This window comes from Sapajus apella, unplaced genomic scaffold, assembly GCF_009761245.1.
Source record: "Sapajus apella isolate SASKATOON/1434 unplaced genomic scaffold, GSC_monkey_1.0 scaffold36, whole genome shotgun sequence".
Lineage (NCBI taxonomy): Eukaryota > Metazoa > Chordata > Mammalia > Primates > Cebidae > Sapajus > Sapajus apella.
The window spans coordinates 27052993-27058992 of NW_022436976.1; the positions used below are offsets into that span (position 1 = coordinate 27052993).

The 6000-nt window shown below is 39.3% G+C and overlaps 1 long non-coding RNA gene across 1 annotated transcript in view; it reads left to right on the forward strand.

Moving 5' to 3' along the window:
* Positions 1 to 5322, forward strand: part of LOC116563960 — a 29460-nt gene extending 24138 nt beyond the window's left edge. Inside the window, exons 3-4 of the long non-coding RNA XR_004274657.1 lie at positions 172 to 235; positions 5150 to 5322. This is a non-coding gene — a long non-coding RNA (uncharacterized LOC116563960). The remainder of the gene's footprint in view (positions 1 to 171; positions 236 to 5149) is intronic.
* Positions 5323 to 6000: the final 678 nt, after the last annotated feature.

The window sequence follows — 6000 nt, forward strand, 5'->3', positions numbered from 1 at the left end:
AATTGGGTTTTTTAAATTATTTGCATGTATTTCCCAAAAATAAAATTTGCTTATTTAAAATATGGATCCATGAAAACTTTTGAAGATCAAACATTCCAAAAAGAATTTAGCCTCTGGCTTTTCTGACTCCAGGAATCTTTCTATTATAACCATCTCATTTCTGACATACAGGCATACCTCAGACATATCGTGGGTTCAGTTGTCGAGCACAGCCATAAAGCAAACATCACAATAAGTCACACAAATTTTTTAGCTTCTCAATGCATATGAAAGTTATGTTTATACTATGCTATAGTCTGTTAGGCACGCAATAGCATTATGTCTTTAAAAACACTGTCTATACTTTAATTAAAAGCAACTTTATTGCTAAAAAATGGCAACCATCATCTGAGCCTTCAGTGTGTTGTAATCTTGCTGGTGGAGAATGTTGCCTAGATGTTGATGGCTACTGACTAATCATAGCGGTGGTTGTTGAAGATTGGGGTGGCTGCAGCAATTTCTTAAAATAAAGCAACAGTAAAGTTTACTGCATCGACTGATGTTTCCTTTCATTCCATCTTTCGTGACAGATTTCTCTGTAACATGCGATGCTATTCGATAGAATTTTATCTGCAGTAGAACTCTTTCCAAAATTGGAGCTAATCCTCTCAGGTCTTTCTGCTGCTTTATGAACTAAATTTAGGTAATATTCTAAATCCTTTGTTATCATTTCAACAATAGTAACAGCATCTTTACCAGGAGTAGTTTCTATCTCAAGAAAATACTTTCTTTGGTCATCCATAAAAAGCAACTTCTTCATTCAAGTTTCATTATGAGATTGCAGCAATTCAGTCCCATCTTCAGACTCCACTTCTAATTCTAGTTCTCTTTCTATTTTTGCCACATTGCAGTGATTTCCTCCACTGAAGCTTGGATCTCTCAAAGTCATCCATCAGGGTTAGGTTCTACTTCTACCAAACTCATACTAATGCTGATATTTTGACCTACCATGAATCACAATCGTTCTTAATAGCACCTAGAATGGCGAATCCTTTCCAGGATGTTTCAAATGTATGTTGCCAAGATCCATCAGAGGAATCACTATCTATGATGGCTATAGCCTTATGAAATGTATTTCTTAAATAATAAGACTTGAAAGTTGAAATTACTCCTTGATCCATGGCCTGCAGAATGGATGTTGTGTTAGTAGGTATGAAAACATCTATCTTCTTGTACATCTCCATTAGAGATCTTGGGTGACCAGGTGCATTGCCAGTGAGCAGTAACACTTTGAAAGGAATCTTTTTCTGAGCAGTAGGTCTCAACATTGGCTTAAAATATTTAGTAAACCATGCAGTAAACAAATGTGCTATCATCCAGCTTCAATGTTTCATTTGTAGAGCACAGGCAGAGTAGATTTAGCCTAATTCTTAAGGGCCCCAGGGTTTTGGGATTGGTAAATGAGCATTGGCTTCAACTTAAAGTCACCAGCTGCATTATTAACAAAAGTCAATCTATCCTTTGAAGATTTGAAGCCAGGCGTTGACTTCTCTTTTGCTATGAAAGTCCTAGATGGCATCTTCTTCCAATAGAAAGCTGTTTCAGTTAGAAAAATCTATTGTTTAGTGTAGTCACCTTCATCAGTGATCTTAGCTAGATCTTCTGGATGACTTGCTGCAGCTTCTACATCAGCACTTGCTGCTTCATCTTCCACTTTTATGAGATTGAGACTTCTTTCCTTAAACCTCATGAACCAACCTCTGCCAGCTTCAGACTTTTCTTCTGCAGCTTCCTCACTCTCAGCCTCCTTAGAATGAAAGAGAGTTAGGGCCTTGCTCTGGATTAGGCTTTATCTTAAGGGACTGTTGTGGCTGGTTTGATCTTCTACCTAGACCACTAAAACTTTCTCCATCTCAGCACTAAAGCTGTTTTAACTTTCTTGTTATTTGTATGTTCACTGAAATAGTGCTTTCAGTTTTCCCCAGGAACTTTTCTTTCACATTCATATCTTGGGAAACTGTTTGGTGCAAGAGACCTAGATTTCAGCCAATCTCAGCTTTCAAGATGCCTTCCTCATTAAGCTTTATTATTTCTAGCTTTTGATTTAAATTGAGAGATATGATTCTTCCCTTCACTTGAACATTTAGAGGCCATTGTAGAGTTATTAATTGACTTAATTTCAACACTGTTGTGTGTTAGGGAATAGGGAGACCCGAGGAGAGGGAGAAATATGGGGAATAGCCAGTTGGTGAATTATGTTTACCAGCTTATATGGGAGCAGCTGTGACACCTTAAAACAATGACAATAGTAACATCAAAGATCGCTGATAACAGATCACCATAACAGATATAGTAATACTGAAAACATTTGAAATATTGAGAGAATTACCAAAACATGACATAGAGGCATGCCTGAAGTGAGCACCTGCTGTTGAACAAATGTCACCAAGAGACTACTTGATGCAGGGTTGCCACAAACCTTCAATTTGTTTTAAAAAAAGAAAAAAGAAAAACAGTATCTTCAAACCACAATAAAATGAAGCTCCATTATATTAGGCATGTCTGTAGTTGGAGAAAATTTTCATACATGGTATTGAGAATTATGGTCAGCTGTATATGACAGAAAACTCACAATCACTTAAATGTCAGTAAGAATAGCATCACTTAAATGACAATGAGAATAATATCAAACTCACAGGGTTGCTGAGTGGCTTACATAGCATCATGAGACATATGAAAAATTAATCTTGATGACATATATAATATATAATCATGATGTTTTATTCTCTCACATAATAACAGAAGTCAAGAGGGAAATAATCATAAACTGAAATAGCCCTCTCTAGTGGCAGAGGCCCAGATTCCTTCTAACTTGTTGCTCTGCCATTCTCAACATCCTAACTGGTGCAAGATGGCTGCTCCATTCAGCAAGAAAGATGAAGAGCAGGACAAGGGGGTAGCCCTTGCATTTAAGAACACTTCTCAGAAGTTGCAAACCCTACTTCTGCTTACATCTCATGAACCAGCACTTAGTTACCTGGAAATACCTAGCTATAATGGAGCCCCAACGTTGCAAGATTTCATTTTCAGCATCCACATGCCCAGCTGAAAATCAGGGGTTCTGGATGGATATAGTGGCTCATGCCTGCAATCACAACACTTTGGGAGGCCAAGGCAGGAGGAGTACTTGAGGCCAGGAGTTTGAGGCTACAGTGAGCCATGATCATGCCACTGCATTCCAGCCTGGGAAACAGAGTGAGACCCTGTCTTTAAAATAAAATTTAAAAAAATTAAAAAATAAATCAGGGGTTGTATTGTTAAGGAGGGAGGAGAGAACAGCTATTTGGGAACAACGAGCCTGTCTCTACCATAGACATGAATGCTTTGCTTTCAGAATTTATCTGCCCTGCTCTCTAAAACTGATGTATGACTGGATATGTTTTATGTTTCTGACATACTTCTGGGTTCTCTACAGAGAATATTAATACACATTGAGAGAAGACAACTAACTTCTCATTAAAGGCCCAATTCCTAAACCAAATTATCAGTGGGCTTTCCCTGAAGGAAGGTCATCTTTTGATTTTGGATGTCTGAATTACCCTTCCTAAGTCATGTGACCTTGGATAAGTCATTTACCACTCTAAGCCCATTGTGTATCACTTAAATGTCAATAAGAACAATATCTACCTTACAGAGTTGCTGGATGGCTTACACAGCAGCATGAGACACATGAAAAATTAATTTCGATAATATATGTTATTTAACCCAAAACATTCTAAATCTTATCATTTCAATATATAACCAATTTAAATTACTGAGATAAATACATTCTATTTTTCATACTAAGACTTTGAAATTCAGTGTGTGTTTTATCCTGACAACATTTCATGTGTTCTCTACCCATGGGTGGCTGCCAAGCTGGACAAAGCAGGTTAAGACTAATTTAAGTGTCCTTGCTGGGTGCCCCTTAGCGCTCTATACTTACAAGTAAAGAAGTCATCCTTTCTGTGGCAAGTGCCCGTTTACTTGGTTTATCCACAAGTAAATCCCTTGAGGAGATGGAATGAGCAGTATCCCCAGGGCCTATGTAGTACCTAGCAGAGAGCAGACACTTAATAAATACTTGTTAAACAAATATTATTCATTTCTCTATCCCCAATGATCAGCTCAGTGCTTGACCCTCAGTAGGCATTTAATAAAGACTTACTAAATTAATGAAGTCATGACCCAACATTTTAATGGTAAATGAATTTGCAATTTGACAGCAGGTGAAAACCTGGCAGTTTATTGCAGAGGAGACAATGGTACCTTTCTAACCCTCAAAGTAACACCTGCTGTTATGTCAAATTTCATTCACTGCCTCCTTTCTCCCAAACAGAACTGGAGCCAGATGGGAAACCATGGACCTTCCCATTCCGGCAAAATCGCACAATGCCTGGTCTGCAATGATAAGCAAGCATATCAAGTTCCCACAAACAAATAAAATTATCTTTCAGCTAAGGCCAAATTTCTCCATTTCACTGTATCTCTTTTTCTTGTAAGAGTGTGCAAGGTGAGAGGCTCTGAAAGTTTGCCAGTCACTGATTGAAATCTAGGGAGCTTTACAATAATGCCAGTAGTAATTATAACAATCAGACACTTCAACCTCAGCACCGCACCACCGTTTACTAGTTAAATAAATTGAAGAAACTTATGTGTCTCCCATGAACATCCATTTTCTCATCTGTAAGATGGCCAGACTTATCTGGTCATGCTGCTGTGAGGACCCTATGAGAACAGAGCTTCCCACACATGCTCGTGCTCAGTGAGTGGCAACTTGCATCATTCCCAAAACAACCTGGCATGGCTCTCTGAATGATATTTGCAAAGTAAGACTTAGCATTATTTTTGTCTTGACAGTCAGCCATAGGCTGGATGATTTTCTTAAAGTTCTGTCGAGCTGCCCCCGCCCCCTTTGTGGACAACTAAAACACAAACACTATTTAGAAAGATCTGGGCCGAGTCATTTCTTTGGAGCCTGGTGGCAGGCCAGGAGGCTGATCACAAAGGCGGCATTCAGCTGCCACAACAGCAGCCTGGTGGGCAGGGGCCTTGTCCCAAACATTCTTGACTAGGCTTCTGGGGGGAAGGTGTTACCAGCCTGCAAATATTTGTTGCTCTATTTCCATAGCAACCACAGAGGCCATTCTGAAACCCTGAAACTGCACATCAAAACTTGGGAGGTGCTGCAAAGCCAAGCCTGTTTGGAAGGAGGCTTTCTCCTGGACTCTTCCCTCCCCTAAAACTGAAGACTTCCAGGATTCTTTCAAAGGGCATTAAAGAGAAGCTATTGTGCCGGCTGCACACAGCCTACTGCCTGCTCTGAGGAAGATGTATGGGCAAAGACTGTTGTCAATTGCCCGTGATAGGCTTTAAGAGACTTTAAGCCAAAATGAATGTCCGGCTGTTTTCCACAGAGCTTTTGCAGCATGGAGTGCTGAATCTGGCTCTGGCACAGAACAGTAACACCACCTACTACCTGTGCAACCGCAGGGAAGTTGCTCACTGTCCCTGAGTCTTTTCCTCAGCAAAAAATGCAATTAAGTCCAATTTAGTAAACTCACATTGATATCTACTCTGAGCCAGATGCTGAGATTACAAAGCTGAAAACACAAGGCTATTCCCCTCAGGAAACTCAGATAGCCTATCAGACAGAACTGTATTAAATATTAAGTTGGATCATACCAGGAATCCACTGCCTGGCACCCAGTGGGACCTGTTATACTATAAAAATTTATTTCCCTTCTTCTTCAAACCAAGCTACTCCAAAGAGAGTCCTGAAAGATGATCAAGGGCCCATGTATTTTTTATAACATCCTTCTTGTACCCAAGATAAATTTACCAGTTTTGGACATGATCTTTTACTGGTTGCATACATTATATCTTCATTATAACATGCTTTCATGATCTATACCTCACTGGACTTTCTTAACCATCTGCTGAATTTGGAAGGACAAGAATGGTTTTTTTCACTTCAGATTG